The following is an 18,348-nucleotide window of genomic DNA, read 5'->3' as shown; positions in this document are numbered from 1 at the left end:
CTGGAATAAAAATCTTGCCTCCATGGGGTGGGGTGAGAAAAATGATTTTACAAGACATTATAATGAGAATACCACTAAAATTAAAGATACAAAGGGCTACATATTTTGTGCATTTATGCTGGCATGCTAATAGGCAAATAAAAGATTTTATCTATTGATGATGATCTAGTTGCCATAATTGTTTGATTAGTAATGATCCTGCTTACTGTGACAGGTGGGGGCACTCACATTGTGAGCAGGAAGAGATATTTTACGACCTGAGGGACTCCTGATACTTATATGCCTGAAATAACTGAACATTGGCATTTGTCACAACCATAACCTGATGGGTATATCCCAACTAAGTCTTCCAAAGAGGCAATCAATGAAGACTGGTGGAAGACTGGCTGAAGCTCAGCGGTACAAAGTAGAATGAGTGAGAAAAGAGAAAAATGATGTCAATTATGGCAAAGTTTCAACTGGAGCAGAGGGGGCTGTGTCTGCTCCACTAACACTCTGTTGCCACGACTTTTGTGGTGATCAAGGCACTGTACAACTATGAAGGTCATCTGATTTAATATGCATGGTATGAAAAGGGAGCGAGCAGTGTTGTTCTATGTTGAAAACATCATGTTCCCACCTCTTAGCTCTGTTTCAGCTGCTGGGTTTGGGGGAGGTTGTTTTGTGTGTGTTCGCTTGTTTGGTAATTAGAAAACTTAGGATGTCTCTTGTGTTGAGGAAGGCAACCATGAGAATGTGAGCACTCGTTGATTCAAAAGTTGGACCTGGGATATTAAAGGCTCTGTACCTCTTCTCCCATCAGTATACATTCTGTTTGCCTTCCTTGCTCCTAGAAGCTGCCCAAGGACATATGACTGAAAAAGAAAAATGTTTAGACAATTTAGACAATACAGGTGATGACATAAACTTTTCAGTTTCGGTGATTACATAAACTTTTCAGAAAAGTCCTTGTCTTGTAGCTGACCAAGACAAAGTTTTGTAAGTACGTACCATTCGTTATTAAAAATGCTACCTACCAATATTCTAAGATCTTTCCAGGCCCTCCATGGATGGCAGTGGTTTCAGATCACACTTAAAAAATCTCCTGAGGTTGTGACCTGTGACTCAAGCACAGAGAATTTGCAAAACTATAAGACGTGGCAATATGGATGGGTACAAAATGAAAATTGTTTCTGTGTTTTCTTATATTTTTGGCATTTTCAAAGTTGTGAACAGTAAACTATTTGTATCTGTTCAAAACTTGTTAGGAAATTATTTTACTAAACATTTCAACTATAAAGACTCATACAGTTGGAAAAGTTATATAGTGATCTCTTGAATAACCAACAATTTACCCATTTAATAAAATTCTGGAATGAACATAAAGGATTACACACTGATTTCTGACATCTTATGTTTTTCTCTAACCATTGAGAACAGAATGATTGTACGACTCCAAGCCCATCCTCCAGGTTGTAACCTATGTGACTTTTCTGTCTGTAATTGTGTAATGAGAAAAGCCATCTACCAACATCTGTTTTGAAGAATCCATAGCTCTTAGCTTTATATCATTATCTTCCTAGCAAAAAACCTGAGTATTTCAGGACTATTAAAATTATAGCTTTAAACACATTACCAAACCATGATTTAAGGTCTGCTACAAGCCATATATTAGAGGAGAAAAACCTATGGGAATATAATTGGCTCGAGTTTTCCAGTTGAGATCATGGTCAGAGGTGTGATACATGCCAGAAACCTCAGAAAAACATCACATATTCACACATCACTCCACCCTTTGCCACAAGGAAAAAAAAAAAAAAAGGAAACAGAAGACTAGCAACTGTCCACCTTTTCCTAAAGTCAAGCCATTACCAGTTCCTCTGTGCAGACTAGGTTGTCAAGTTTCATGTCTGAATACAGAGAGAAATGCACAGGTCATAGGTGAAACACAGCAGCATACAACCTGTTTTAAAGAGCAGGTTCTCGTGGCAGTCTCTTTGTGCTAGGTTTGACCATTATTAAGTCCCAAAATATCCTAAAATAGAACTGTCCAAAATTCTTCAAAGCATATCCTTGAGGAAACTGGAATGTATTATTGTTTCTCACTAAATGAAAACTTGAAATAGAAGTAAAAATAGTCTTCTACTCCAAGATATCATAGAAATTAATTTGTCGATGTCATTCACTGTGAAGTTTCAACGCCATTTGAATAGATTTTGGAAAAATTTTATTATCATTTGTAACTTTGGGGAGAAAAGCTCAGAGAATCAGATTAAACATTACAACCATTGTTTTAAAACACTCATTATTGTATCATTCTGCCCTGATATTATCTAATCACTTTATTATTTTTACTAACATGAAAAGGACCTATGAACTTATGAGTCAAACCAAAGCTAAACTGTAAATAATAAAACAAAGTTAAACATTAGGTCTTCCCACATGCATAACTCTTACTCTACTTGATATTATTTGTCTGTTGCTTCATTTTTGAAAAGTTTTATGAGCTGTAATGGATATAAAATAAGCTCTGCATTTTGGCCAATTTTATTGAGATATAATTTACATAGCACATTGTTTATCTTAATGATTTCATATATGCGCACATTGCATAATGATTACTGCAATAGATTTAGTTAACCATCCTCACCTCATATAGTTACAATTGTTTTCTCCTTGGGATGTGAACTTTTAAGAGCATGTTTATCAGCTCTTCAGTATACACTAAACCACTGCCAATGATAGTCACCGTGCTGTTCATTAAATCCCCAGAACTTACCTATCTTATGACTTGTACCTTTGGACCATTACCATCCATTTTTCCCATCCCTAGTCAATACCCTTAGAGTATTTGAAAAACTATGACAAGTGGCAATATCGGTGGGTACAAAATGGAAAATTGTTTCTACGTTTTCTTATATTTTTGGCATTTTCAAAGTTGTGAACAGTAAACTATTTGTATCTGTTCAAAACTTGTTAGGGAATTATTTTACTAAACATTTCAACTCTAAAGACCCTAATCAATACCCTAGTCAATACCCCTGGCAACCACCAATATTTTCTCTGTTTACGAGTTTGGGTTTTTTGGCATTCCACATTAAGTGAAATCATACGGTATTTATCCAACTATCCATAAATGAACATTTAGGTTGAATCCATGTATTGACTGTTGTAAATAATGATGCAGTGAACAAGGGGAACAGATACAGTGATTTCATTCATTTGGATATGTACCCAGAAGAGGAACTGTTTGTGAGATTGAACATATTGTATTTTTCAAGGAATTGGTTCATTTCAGGATTATTCAATTTGTGGACAGACTTGTTTATAGTTTCTTCTCCTTCTCTTTCTTCTTCTGTAATCCTTTACAATTATATGGAACTTGTTGTGACACTTTATTTTCTCAAGTTAGCAGACTGTGCCCTACTCTTGTCTTACTGAATCTTGTTAGAGCCTTATACATTTTACTGATCTTTTTAAAGAAATAATTTTTGTCTCCATTTATTTTTTTCTATTAATTTCCTGTTTCCAATCTCACAAATGTCTGCTCTAGGCATTATTATTTATTTTCTTCTACTTGCTATGGCCTTACTTTTCTCATCTTTTTCTAGCTTCCTAATGTGGAAACTTATGCATTTTACATCTTTCTTCTTTTTATATAAATTCAAGGCTATGAATAGCTCTTGGTACACTGGATTCTCTATATTCCACATATTTTGATAAGTTGTGTTTTCATTTTTGCCCAATAAAAACTATTTTTTCCTTTCTTTTGAGATTTAATACACAACAATAAATAATTAAATAAGTAACTGGGGTGTAGGTCAGAGATGAGGGGGTGAGAGGATTCACTAGAGACAGAGTGGGGAGCAGAACAAGCAGAAGGACCAAAATACACTGCTGAGGGGAGCAGTGGAGCACCACTGGAGAGGTCTGCTGTACCTTATGTGAGTTAACTCCCTGGCAGGGTTGGAACTCAGGCCCATAGGGGTGATAGGGCTGAGATTAACCTCTAGGCCACCAGAATGGGCCCACCTGCTGTTGTTAGATGAAAAATTCTATAGCTATCCAATTAATTGACACTACTGTTGAGTTCCACTACGTCTTCACAGAGTTTTTCCTCTGGATTTGTCCAGAATGGGTGTGATGGGTGTAGAAATATCCATCTATGTCAGTAGATTCATTTATTTCTCCTTGCAGTTCTTTCAGTGCGCTTGATTCTCATTGATTTTATGCAGTGAACTTTTCAATCTCAGACATAGCAATTTTCATCTCTTGAATTTTAATGTGTGCCTCTTTTATATAGTCTATATCTCCTCTTAATGTGGTCAATCTATTCTTCGGCTTCTTGAACACACAGAATTCAGCGATAAGATTTGCTTTCATGTCCTAGTCTACTAATTCTGCCACTAATGTCATTTCTGGGCCTATTTCAATTGATCGATGTTTGTGTTTTCCTCTTTTTTAAAAGGTCTCATAATTTTTAATTGGATGGCAGGCATTTTAGATTTTCACATTGTTGGGTGCGGTATAGATTTTTGTTTTTACAAACATTATTGAGTTTTGTTCAGAAACATGTTGAAGTTATCTATTAACATGTTGATCCTTTTGGGTCTTATTTTTAAGTGTTTCTAAGTGGTAGCAGAGTTGAGTTTCCTGAAGTGAATTTTCCCTCATGGTTATTTAGGTTGAAGATGTCAAGTACACATTTTAGAGAGTGGGAAGATTGTGTTGTTATTCTTCCATCTAATATAAAACTTTATCATATGAGCCCATGAAGAATGACACAGAGCAGTGTATTTGTGCAGACAGTAGTCCTCATTCAGTGTTGGTTAATATTTAAATTCTTTTTTTAAGATTTATTTATTATGCATACAAGAACTCGGGTACAGGCCAGAGGCATGGGGGCTGAGAGGATTCACCAGAGACAGAGTGGGGAGCAGAACAGGCGGATTGACTGAAATACACTGCTGAGGGAAGCAGCAGGTGAGACAGGAGAGGTCTGCTGTGCCATGTAGGTAGCATCCTGGCTGGGGATTGAATGAATGCAGTGCTGCAGTGGTGCAACTTCATAGTGGTGCAACTTAACCCCTTGCACCACCAAGGAGGCCCCTGGCCTTTAAATTCTTAATGTTTGACCCATGTTGTTATTTGCTTAATGCTTTGTGGTGGATAGATATAGCTAAAAATATCCAAAGAGCTGACTTGGATAACCTAGAAATAGATTACAATATCTAAAAACTGATTGATTTTTTCATACTGGTTAAAGTGCTTGACTCTTGCTAGAAGCAGATTTCCATGTTTTAAAAATATAATGCAGATTTTAATATTGCTCTGAAATCTCTGACACTATTTTATATGCCAAATGTGCTTCCTTTTTATATCGCAAATTTCTAAAGTTATTCTGTCATTTTGCAGTCAAGGATATATCTGTGTAGTGTAATATAATCACAAACTAGCTAAAGACCAGGCCCATCATGTCGTCCTATTATTCTGTATGTAGGTTTAGGTTACTTCTAATGAAGAGATGAATTCCACATATTCAAGTTAACAGATATTTACCAGGCAGGTTTATGGGATGGAAATGCTTACCGATCATTCAGGGAACTTGATTGGAGAGTGGTATGAAATACACTTGTAATATATTTTCTTAGTTATTTTTATCTGTTAGGCTTATAGACCTGTAAATAAAAGTGGTGGGTTTCCCAACGGAATTAAGTTTCAGCTTATGAGTTTATTTTATGTAGCCTTCATTCTACCTGTACAACACCTCAAGTCGTAACACAGGCAAATATAAAGCAACATCCTATTTTATTTTATTAGTGTATTTTACAACAATTGTGCAGATATACAGGTTTCAGAGATCATAAACACCCAAGGTCTTGAAGACTTTACCTTCCTGTAAAGTGCTTTTTGAAACGTGGTTCTGCCTTCCAATCTATAAATACGGCGCTACCCTGGAGGGAACAAAGATTTATCTCTTCTCAATTTACAAGTAAATCCATTGTTAACCCACTTCACCTCTTTACCAATAAAGGGCTGATTTATGATTGAAGGTCAATGAGTCTATCTGAGGCCGTTTCTATAAGGTCAAGAAAAAAAGTACAGAAAAACTAGTACATTGTGCATTGTTTAATGCAAATTAAATGAACTGAACTGCATTATACTATATCACGTCAGTCCTAAGGAACCATTTGACAATGCAAAACATATGTCCATGGTGAGAATGATGCCAAAAGCAAACAATTAATTATTCCTCCAAAAGAACCTTGGTCAAGATGATTGGCAATGGTCAGCATGGCGTACTTGTCTCCTAATAATTTTGCTGAATTCCCATTTATAAATAACCACTTGTCCATTTATCTCCTGCATTTTCCTCCAATTAATTTTCAAGCCCATTTCTTTGTTTGCATGAATATATTATTCTCTGCTATGGGACACGAACAGCAAAACCCAAATATCACATATGTATTTATAACAAAAGAATGTTATAACAGGGCCTCCCTGGTGGCACATGGGGTTAAGCACCACACTATTAAGCAATCGGCAGCCTCTGCAGCATGAGTTCGATCCCCTGGCTGGCCAGGGGGCTACCCATATGGTGCAACAGACCTCTCTGTCTCGCCCGCTGCTCCCCTCAGCAGTGTATTTCAGTCAGTCTGCCTGTTCTGTTCCCCACTCCGTCTCTGGTGAATCCTTTCACCACCACCCCCCACCCCCCACATCTCTGGCCTGTGCCCCAGCTCTTGTATTCATAAATAAATAAATCTTATAAAAAAAGAATGTTGAAACAGATTGAAATAGGAAAACAGGTACATTTTAAGGAAACTTCCTTAAAAATGGAAAGTGCAGTGAGTGTGTGCACTAATTATCCCTTTAAAGATTCTTGTTTCCTGGAGTATAGAGCATAGTTGTGGTTTCTTAAGGATTTTTTTCTGGGATGTAGACCTCCTAAAACACCCTTCACTTCATTATTAGTCTTTCTTAGTGAATAAACAGTCAAAGAACTAGGAGGCACTGGATGTGACCATAATACATTATGATCAAAGGGATCTGACCATTTGGGATCCAGGGGGAATTATAGCGAATAGTAGCCTCTTCCTAATGTAACCTGTCTCCAGTGCTGTGTGCCACAACAACACGTGAGGGATATTGTGTGTGGTATCCTTTCCTTGTGGCTTTGTAGAGCTCGTTGACTTTAAAATGCTCCAAGAAATTCTGACAGAGAGGTCTATTCAAGCTTGCACAGTCTATGTTTCTGCACGGATTTTTGATGTTGTGATTGCAGTAAACCTCATTCACCCATTAGTAGTGCTAGTCTAATCCAACTTTTCTTAAAATGTGGAAATTGAGGCACCAAAATGTAAGTGATTAGCCATAATATCCCAGATTGTATCAAAGCTTAAACTAGACTTCGGAATTGTGGCTGACCAACTCATGGCACCTTGGGGTCTTCTACTGAAACCTTTGTGAAAAGTTTGAGATATAGTTAGTATCAGGGAAATATAAAGAAGAAAAATGTCTTTGCTCAAATATTTAAAAAATCTCATTTGCCCCAATATGTTATTTTCCTTAGATCTATTTATTTATGCATATAATAGCTGGGGTGCAGGCAAGAGGTGCAGTAGGTGAGAGGATTCACCAGAGTCAGAGTGGGAAGCAGAACAGGCAGGTTGACTGAAATACTCTACTGGGAAGTACCAGGCAAGACAGGAGAGGTCTGCTGTGCCATGTGGGTCACCTCCCTAGGTGGGGATTGAACTTGTGCTGTAGTGGCTGCAGATACCTCCATGGTGTTGTGACTTAACCCCATGTACGATGAGGGAGAGGCCCCACATATATTATTTCTTTTTACTGCTATATGAAATGGCTCAAACCATACTACTTTATTTACCGTTGTCTTGTAATAAGGCATTCTACTTAAGGAATTAGCCAAAAACATGGATCATTCTTTAAAGTTGGAAAATTTAAATTGTATATTCCTGTATTTGTCTGTTGCAGTGACCATGACAAAGTAACTCACACTGGGTGGCTTAAATAACAGATATTTGTATTCTCAGCTCTGGGGGCTGGAAGTTCAGATTAAAATGCTGTTAGTGTTGGTCTCTGACAGAACCTTTCTCCTTGGCTTGGAAATGGTTTGCCTTACCACTGTGTCCTCACAGGGTATGACCTTTCTTTGGGTAAATACTTGGCGTTTATTCATTTTCGATAGGGACACCAGTCCTACTGGATTGGGGCATACTCTATGACTTTTAATAACTTACTTACCTCTGCAAAGTTCTTACCACCAATTACAGTCACCCTGGGGACAGGGTTTTAACATACAAATTTTAAGGGGGATACAGTTCAGCCCAAAACATTTCCAATCATATCTTTTACTTTTGTCTATCATTTGTTCTTTTGGCAAAACAGTTTTGTTTCATCTCTGACCTCTCAGGGCATCCCAGGTTAGCACATTCTTGTCCTTATACTTTTCCTACATATTTTACCACTGAAAAACTATGAAATTTGGTGAATAGACCCAACTTCAGTCTTGATTTTCATTGTCTTTAGTGTTTTAGAACGCTGGTTTTAGAGACTGGTCCTGCACAGACCAGTCTCTGTCTCCAAGCTCTCAGTTTTGGAAATATGTCTCAAGCCATATGCTACTGTCCTTGAATATTTCCAACAATCAACTGCCCCAAAATGCCCACTGCTTCTCTGATTAGATCCCTAGTCATTTTATAGAGTGGTTGCTGGGTCAGGATCCCATCTAGGAGGTGAACCTTTCCATTGGTGTCAGCCTGCTAGCCTTATCAACTTGTTCAATCTTTCTTTAAAAGGTAGTCAGTCTGCCTGTTCTATTCCCCACACTGTCTCTGGTGAATCCTCTCACCCACCAAGATACAGTACCTCTGGCCTGCACCCCAGTTCTTAATAAATAAATGATTTTAAAAAATGAAGGGTCAAGGTAGAGGATGGAAAGCAAATTTGGTGGAGATTGTGATGTAGTACATAATACAGATATTCAAATCTAGTGCTGTCATCTGATCCAAAAACTATATAAAGTTGTAAAACAATGTTAATTCAAAAACATTAAATAAAAAATTGAAAATAGTAGATATACATTAGCAAGGAAATAAGCATAATTATATTGTTGCTAACTTGACCAGTTCATCTGACATTCAGCAATAAAAGCAGAGTTATGGTAAGGTATAAGTTCAGTGAATGTCAATTCTGCTTCAGATTCAGTGGTAAAAGTGAATCAGACCAATGCAAAAGGAGTAAGTTGCATTCAATAACTTTATTTTATTTTTATTTATTTTTAAAGATATATTTATTTATTCATAGAAGAACTGGGATGTAGGCGAGAGGTGAGGGGGTTAAGAGGATTGACCAGACACAGAGTGGGGAGCAGAACAGGCAAATTAAATGAAATACACTGCTGAGGGGAGCGGTGGTTGAGACAGGAGAGGTCTGCTGCGCCATGTGGGTTAGTTCCCTGGCTGGGGATTGAACTCAGGTCTAGAAGTGATAGCACTGAGACTTAACCCCTACACCACCGGGGGGGGGGCTGCATTTGATAACTTTAAAGACAATCTTTACATTAGGCATCATGGCTGTGTGATTAAAATGACAACTGACATCTTTATGTGGTTTTCAGTTATGCTTTTTTAAAAAAATTCCTTCTCATAATAATTTTTACAAAGTGAGAAACAGACATAGGTAGTTATACGACTTGGCTAGGATCATGCAGCTATTAAATGATTAAACCTAACTTAAATTTAATTGATTTCTACTGAAATTCAATAATTAACTCATTCAACATTGACTGCTTGCCAAACGGAAACAGACATTAATATGACAATAAAAATAGACTGTAGGATTGCAAACCTGAGAATTATTTATGTTTCTATTAATTTAGGCTTTTTCCTGTATGAAATTTCACTAGCCATCCAATTCACCTGTTCATAGTGTTTAATAATCCATAAATCTAATCCATAATTAATATGACTACATTGTCTTTCTTTTCAATTAACACAGTGAAATGAATAACAAAAATGTATACAACTAAATAACAAAATTCCTGTTTTTATCAGAAAATGTGTATTTCAGACAGACAGAGTTTAGAAACCCTGGCAGAATTTATATCCAGTCCTGCCCTCTAGACTCTGGTGAGAAGACAGAAACATTTATGGTGAAAAGTAGGGGAACCTTTAAGGCTGTGATTGGCCAAGAAAATCAAAGGAGGATTCAGAATTACAGCCATGGGAGGGACAAAGTAGTTAAGTCAAAGAGGGGCATCTCCTTCATAGAGATGGGCTAGAGACTGATACAAGAAGTTTTTTTTTATTAATATTTATTTATTTATGCATACAAGAGCTGGGGTACAGGCCAGAGGTGTGGGGGACGAGAGGATTCACCAGGAACAGAGTGGGGATCAGAACAGGCAGACTGACTGAAATCCACTGCTGAGGGGAGCAGGGGGTGAGACAGGGGAGGTCTGCCGAGCCACGTGGGTAGCTCCTTGGCCAGGGATCAAACTTGTTCTGCTGTGGCTGTGGACTGCTTCATAGGTTGCATCTTAATCCCTTGCACCACCAGGGAGGCCCTGATACAAGAAGTTTTTTTTTTTTGTTTTGTTTTTTTTAAAGCATTTAGTTTAAGGTTTTTAGTTGCCTGTTGATTTTGATTTTTACTTTATTGTAATTAGTCTTTTTCCTGATCCTTTATTTAGGTTTTCTAGGTTCCTGCTATGAGTGAGACTATCTGGTATTTTTTCTTTCTGGCTTATTTCACTGAGCATGATCCCCTCTAGCTCCACCCATGTTGCTGTAAATGGCATGAGTTTATCTTTTTCGAATGCTGAATAATATTCCATTGTGTGTACGTACTACATACATCTGAAAAGCATGAACCTATATACCCCAAATCATTTACAATGTTTTAAATTATTATTATCTTAATAAAATCATTTTTAAAAAAGCATTTAGTTTAAGAGAGAAACTACTACAATGACTGACATTTTTTGGAAATAATTTATGCTGATCACCATTAAGGGCCACTACAGTGGGAATTGAATCATACCATGCACCCAGTTTCCAAAAAACTATTCATGGCTTGAAACACATTTTAATTTTTGACTATTACTTTTCCGTGTCAACCTAAGACTGTAGGAACAAGCTTCCCAAATCCAGTAAGGACAATAAATTCCAGAGCTAGAAGTTGGTGTCTGCTATCTAAGGCATGGAAAGTACATGTCAGCATGTATTCTTCATACCATCAGCCCCAAAGGGTAGAAGAAGCTCCCTAAACTTTCCTTCAGTACCTCATCGCAAACACTAGATTTCACCATCTTGAATATATGTCTATTCTTTATACTTTAAGGTATAACATTCTTTAATTCATCACCTTTAATATTTGACTTTTTGTTACTTTTATAATTGTTTAAAAATCAAAAGTTATCTTCATTCTACTCAGGTGCAGCACTTGGATCTAAATATTTATTGTCTCTATCATTTATATTCATCAAAATATCAGCAGCATATTTTTTATATCTTTATAAGAAAAGTCTGAGTTTATCTGATCTTCTCACAATTGTCCCAAGCCATTGCTAGTATTTTGTTTCACTTATGGTTCTATGTTCAATAATATTTTAATGATTGGTAGAAGAATCATCAGCATATTTCTTTGTAATAAACTCCTCCTTTTACAAATCATCCATTCAATACAATATTAAATACCTACCCTATGTCATCTATTTATTAACCATATAATTCAGCAACATGTTGATTTTTCCTTTTTCAAAGGAGATTTATTTTGTCTTGCTGCACGAGAATCAAGAAAGATTAAAAGCCTATGCACACAAGCAAATAGTTACCAGGAAAGCTTTTTATGATACATGATTCTAACATGCCAGAAGAAAATTGCATTGAAAATGATGTAGTCTAAATAATAAGAAATACATTTGAAATTGAAAATTAAATATACTTATTGCATATCCTGATATGCTACTTCTCTTGCCTCATTTGCATGCAAATAATGGTTCAATAGCTATTTTAATTGCTATATTCTCCCAAAAGCAAGGAAAGAAATTTCAAAATATATGTATTATTTTGTATGGGGAAGAATGTTAATATTCACCAAATAATTACCTAATTTACATAGTGATTAGACTCATCTGCAATAAAGTATTTTTATAAATATACAGAGGAAACATTAGACGTTGTGAAATTTGACAAGTGAAATATCAAGCAAATCTAATAAGTAAAATTGTATGCAGGTGAAAGACTTCTAGTACATTATTTTTAATATAACTTTATTACTAATGTCAGAATAATAAGTCAAATCCTTAAGCATTCTGTGCATCATATTTGGTAGGTGAGAGTGGGGAAAGCAAATATAATGTTGTTAAAAAATATTGAACATGATCAAACACATCTGAAAGAGATCAATTCCTTAGGGAAGAATTTCTACCTACATAATTTCAAGTGGAGTAATCTGTTTTCTAATTAGCAAGGAAAAAAATCCCCTGTATCTGACCTTGAATTCTAAAATATTAGCTCTGAGGGAATATTTACAATCCAAAAGCTCAGATGCATAATGAAAATACGGACATGACTTTTACTGTTGTTAAGGTTCTTTTTAAATCATTCTTAGGTATAATCAGCCTATGTTGACTGACATTTATAGTATGGAAATTGGCTGGAATACAAATCCAATGGCGTTTGAAATTAGAAAACACATTACTGAGGAGGCAGGTTAAATATTTGTGGTGTTCAAAGTCATTTTTCTTGGGAGAACCAATACCTTTGTTCATTTTGATCAAGCTTATATACTAAATGAGTTTTACATGTTGAAATTATTTTAGTTCTCTAATGCTGCGTCCTTTGTCATTTTATATGCAGTTATTATTTATTTCAGAGAAATGCATTTTCCAGCTTTCAGTGTTTTAAGTATGATAAAGGAGGGCAGACTTTAGGATTTAAACATGAAGAATTTGTCAAGCAGATATGTTTGTTACCTGAACACCAAGTGCTTGTATCCATAATTGATTGTCCTGATTATAAACAATCTGTTCACATATTTGTCTGTGGGTTTACAGTGATGTAGACACAACAATTAAAACACGAACAGGAGGCTGAACAATGAAGATAAAGAATGCAGAGGCTTAATGAAAAATTCCAGTTCACAACATTTTCTCCCAGAATCCAGGACAAGACAGGTTCCTGAGCTTCTGGGAGAATAGTAAGATACTGTCTAGACTTGGGAACTGCAATTATAAGGAAGAGGACACGGGGGCCTCCCTGGTGGTGCAAACAGTTAAGACATAACCTATGAAGCTATCGGCAGCCACTGCACCCCACACACCTATGACCTGTACCCCAGTTCTTATATGCATAAATGAATAAATCTTAAAAAAAAAAGAGGTCACTGCAATGAAATCTATTGGGATTTTAGAGTCAGCCAGACCTGCAATGAAAACTTGATCCTCATTCATATTCTCTGATTGTAGGAACTTCTGCCTATTCAGAAGTTTAGGCTTATGTGAAATGAGAAAGTAGATAGTATCTGCCAGGGTGATGGTGAGGATTAAATAAGATTGTTAATGATCATAAATTCTGCACGTGACCCAATTAAAAATAATGGCAAATATGAATGTTGTAGAAGGTTCAGACTCCTGGGGTGTTTATCCCTTTAGCAACTCACTTTCTCGATCCTTTGAGATAACAAAGTTTCGGTATCTGTGATTGTTTCTATGGTATGTTTAAGAAAGCTGACAGTTAACATTCACAAGGACACAGATCAATGTATATATTCTGAAATAGTAAATCAATGCAATAAAACTCTATGTGATTATAAATGACTGGACATCCTGCCAAATGTATATTTATCTAACTCTTTATTTCTACTTATTCATTGTCCAGGAGCTGAGGATAACTCCTCAAATAAAGTAGGATTATACCAGACATATAGTAGTGGCTGAAATTTATATTATAAATGGAAATTTCTTAAAAGTGGACAATGTAAGAAAATTCTGAATTTCAGTCTTCTAGGACACTGAAGAAGTCTCTCTGATGGAAAAGAGACCGGAAAATTGACACTCAAGACTAATCCTGTATGAAGTCACACAGAGCATGAGAAATGTGGAGATACGTCCAAATACTGCAAGGCTTATAATAATTCTGCAAATAATTCTGCAAGGCTTTTGTAACCTTGATATTAAAACCAAAAATAAAGTATATCGCACAGGCCCAACAAAAAGTCCATTGTCAGGCTAAATCCTTCATAAGTGGAATTTTTCCAAAGAATGCAAGGGGTTTTGGCACAAGAAAATCTAGAAATCTAACACTCTCTTAAAAGATTAAAGGAGAAAACACACAGATACAGGAAAGAATCTGACATTAACACCCACCTGTAATTAGATTTTGTCCCACGCTAACATTAAAAAGGAATTTTCCTAACTGAATAACCAGCGTCTGTAGAAAATCTCAGTCAAGAAGAAACCATTCAACATAAAGTGTCAGGACAATTGTTTATTCTAGAAAACTACATTTTGAAAGCGCTGCTTATTTTTTTATGATGGATTTGTCATGAAACTCAGAGCAAATGTCATAAATTGTCTGTGCTACAGAATCATCATCTCTATAAAGGGGATGTTACCTGACCCTTGTCTACGTTAATGAGATGAATTCAATTAAAGGAGAAAGAAGCTAATCTAGCTGTGCACCAGCAGTCACTCTTAAAAAAAAACAAAAGGGATTGTTGTTTGATGCACTTTTGTTGATACCCATTCTGTGATCTTGCACCTCAATTACGCCTGCTGTCAAAACAGACAATATCGCCCTAGCCTCTGTTACTCCAAATGTGGAAAGAGAACCAGCAGTACTGGCAATCACTGGGGAGCTTATTACATATGTAGAATCTCAGTCAGATTCCACCCCACACCTACTCAATCGGAGTTGTATTTTAACAAGGTCCCGGGGCATTTATCTGTACATTGTAAAGTGCAAGAAATACTGCTGTAGGCTACTGATCTGCCTGCTTTCATAAATACTAGGAGGGTCATTAACCCCCTGGGAAGAATTTCACTTTTGGAACAGAGCATGTGATACTTAAAAATGTTCCCTGATTTTATCTGTTTGTTTGTTTGACCTGAAGATGTGAACATTTTTTGGCAATGTTCCTCCCAATAATAGATGCCATTTATTAAACTGTTTAACTGTCCAGAGTACCATCCCCAGTGCTGCAAATACATTTACTCATGTCATTTCTTCAAACTCCCCTATGAATTGTGTTGCTCCATTGTACTGAACAGGAAATAGGAGATTTCATGGAATTTGCCCAAGATGAAAACTCTTAAGATTCAGATTCAGTTTTGTAGCCAAGGAGTCTGATTGCCTGGCATGTATTATAAAAATCTCCTACCTACCTCTCTTATACCATATCTTACACTTCGAGAAGATTATTCTATCTTCTCGGTCCCCACATATTCCAATATTTTTATTATTTTTTTAATTTATTTTTTAAAGATTTATTTATTTATTTATACAAGCACTGGGTACAGTCAGAAGCGTGGGAGGGCGAGAGAATTCACCAGAGCCAGAGCGGGGAACAGAACAGGCAGATGGAACAAAGCACACTGCTGAGGGGAGCAGCGGGCGGCAGGCGATGTCTGTGCGCCACATGGGACCCTCGCTGGTGGCCGGGGATCGAACCAGCGCTGCAGAGGCCGCAGGCAGCCTCGCAGCCCAGCGTTCAACCGCTGCGCCACCAGGGGAGGCCCTCCAATATTTTTAACAAAATTTATTAAGTAACACATTAAAAAATTAACTATATGCTTAGCGGCTTTTAAATATTTATATTCCTTTACTCATTTAGTTTTGACAATTGTATGCATTTCATGGTTTCCTTTTATAGGTGAGGGATTTCTTTTGTTCCTTTAGAGATGGGGGGAAAATCCTGAGCCCTGGAGAGACAGGAGTTGCCCAGCATGAGACCACAAGTTAGATATTAAAGAATGAAACTAATAACATACCATAGCCCACGTCGCCCACGTCGAGGAAAGTATGGCATGATGCTTGTGCTGCAGGATCGCCTGCTTGGCATGCTCTTGAGCAACTACATGAAACATCATTTCCTAATACTTCTTTAAAGTAATTTTAATTAAAAAAATCTTGCCTGCCCCACTCCCTGTATCCATCTTGTTAGATATGGAACCTGCCCAGAAGCAAAAGCTGCTTTAATTAAGAATGCCAGGATTTTTGGAGATGCTACAGGACAGAGGTGAAAGGTCAGCAGAAAACATCATACTGTATAACAGCCCTGTCCATCAGAAATACAAAGCAAACCACATGCCTATTATAAATTTACTGGTAGCCACATTAAAAACAACAAACAGGTAAAGATATGTGGCTAGTGGCTGCCACATTGGTGCACTGGACAGCACAGTTGTAAAAGCCCCAAGGGCCTAAAGAAGAAACCAGATTTGCATGTCAACAAAGAAGGGTAGATCAATAAGTGGTGTCCACTATCAAAGAAATAATCGTGAGGATGTTGTTCCTCAAATGCACTACCACTTCATTCCCTCTATTCTGTGTCATTTTATTATTTCCCATTTTCCTTTTTAAAAATATGAGTTGAGGGTCTCCCCAATGGTGCAAGTGGTTAAGTCCCAGCACGATGAGGCTATTCGTGGCCACTGTAGCACGAGTTCAATCCCCGGCCAGGGAGGTGACTCGCATAGCGCAGCAGGCCTCTCCTGTCTCACTTGCTGCTCCCCTCAGGAGCGTGTATCAATCAGTTGGCCTGTTCTGCTCCCCACTCTGTCTCAGGTTAATCTTCTCACCTCCCCCATGAACATCTGGCCTACACCCCAGTTCTTGTATGCATAAGTAAATGAAAATAAATCTTTAAAAAATAAGGAGTGAAATGACATGATGACATTATTCTGAATTTATAATTTCAGAATTTACAAGCATAATTGTACACCATCAAACATGCTTTTAATAAATGATCTTAGCAAGAAATGCATTATATTCTGTATGGATTTTTGATCATTTTTATTTTATTTTATTTATTTTTTTCACATTTTATTTAAATTATATTTTTTATATCCCCCATACAATTACAACCCCCTTATTTTGACCCCAAACCCTCCTTTCCCTGCTCCCCACCCCCAATAGTGTCTCTAGTTCATAGTTGTTTGTTGATTCTGATATTTTCTTTCTTATAGTTATTCATTTTCCTGGTCCCTTATTTAAGTTTTCTAGATTCCTGCTATGAGTGAGACCATCCGGTATTTTTCTTTTTCTTTCTGGCTTATTTCGCTGAGCATGATCCCTTCCAGCGCCATCCATGTTGCTGCAAACTGCATGTGTTTATCTTTTTTGATTGCTGGTGTACATGTACCACACATGGTGTACATGGTGTACATGTACCACATCTTCTCGATCCACTTATCTATTTTTGGGCATTTGGGTTGTTTCCAAAGCTTAGCTATTGTAAACAGTGCTGCTATAAACATAGGGGTGCAGGTGCTCTTTGGAATTGATGTTTCTGTGCCCTTTGGGTAAATACCTAGGAGTGGAATTGCTGGATTCTATGGAAGCTCTATGTTTAGTTGGTCAAGAAATCTCCACACAGCTCTCCATAGTGGTTGGACCAGTTTGCACAACATTTGTTGTTGCTAGTTTTTTTTGTTTTTTTTTTTTAATGTGTGACATTCTCACTGGTGTAAGATGGTATCTCATGGTAGTTTGATTTGCATTTCCCTGATGACAAGTGATGTTGAACATTTTTTCATATGCCTGTTGGACATTTGCATTTCCTCTTCAGAGAAGTTTCTTTTTAGCTCTTCTGCCCATTTTTTGAATGGATTATTTTCTTTGTATTTGTTGAGTCTCATCAGCTCTTTGTAGATTATTGTGATCAGTCCTTTATCATTAGTGTTGTGTGCAAAAATGTTCTCCCAGTCGGTGGGGGATTTTTGATCATTTTTAAAAAGAAAATCTCTGACTGTTAGTCTCTGGTATTATTTGTCTATACTGCAACAGTGACTTGATGAAGTCCTGCTATAATAATCTTTGTGCCAGGATGGGACAAAGATGCTTTTCAGAAAGGTTGTACTACAGGTAGCCATCAGAGAGTGCTCCTTTGCCACCCAAACCTATTGTGATTTAGAAAATTCCTTTTCCAGGTTAAGAAGTGGTGCATTGTTTATTCTTCCAATCTCTGGTCCCTTAATTGAAGATGTGGGTGTTTACAAGTCATTACTATTTATCCTCATGCATTTCCTGTTTGAGACCTTAGCCAAGTTCTGATATATTAAGGAAATCAATTTCTTTTTTATCAGATATGTTGCAAATATCTCCTAGTTTGATAAAAGAT

The sequence above is a fragment of the Talpa europaea genome (assembly GCF_964194135.1).
Source record: "Talpa europaea genome assembly, chromosome: 2".
NCBI lineage: Eukaryota > Metazoa > Chordata > Mammalia > Eulipotyphla > Talpidae > Talpa > Talpa europaea.
This window is presented reverse-complemented; position numbering follows the sequence as displayed.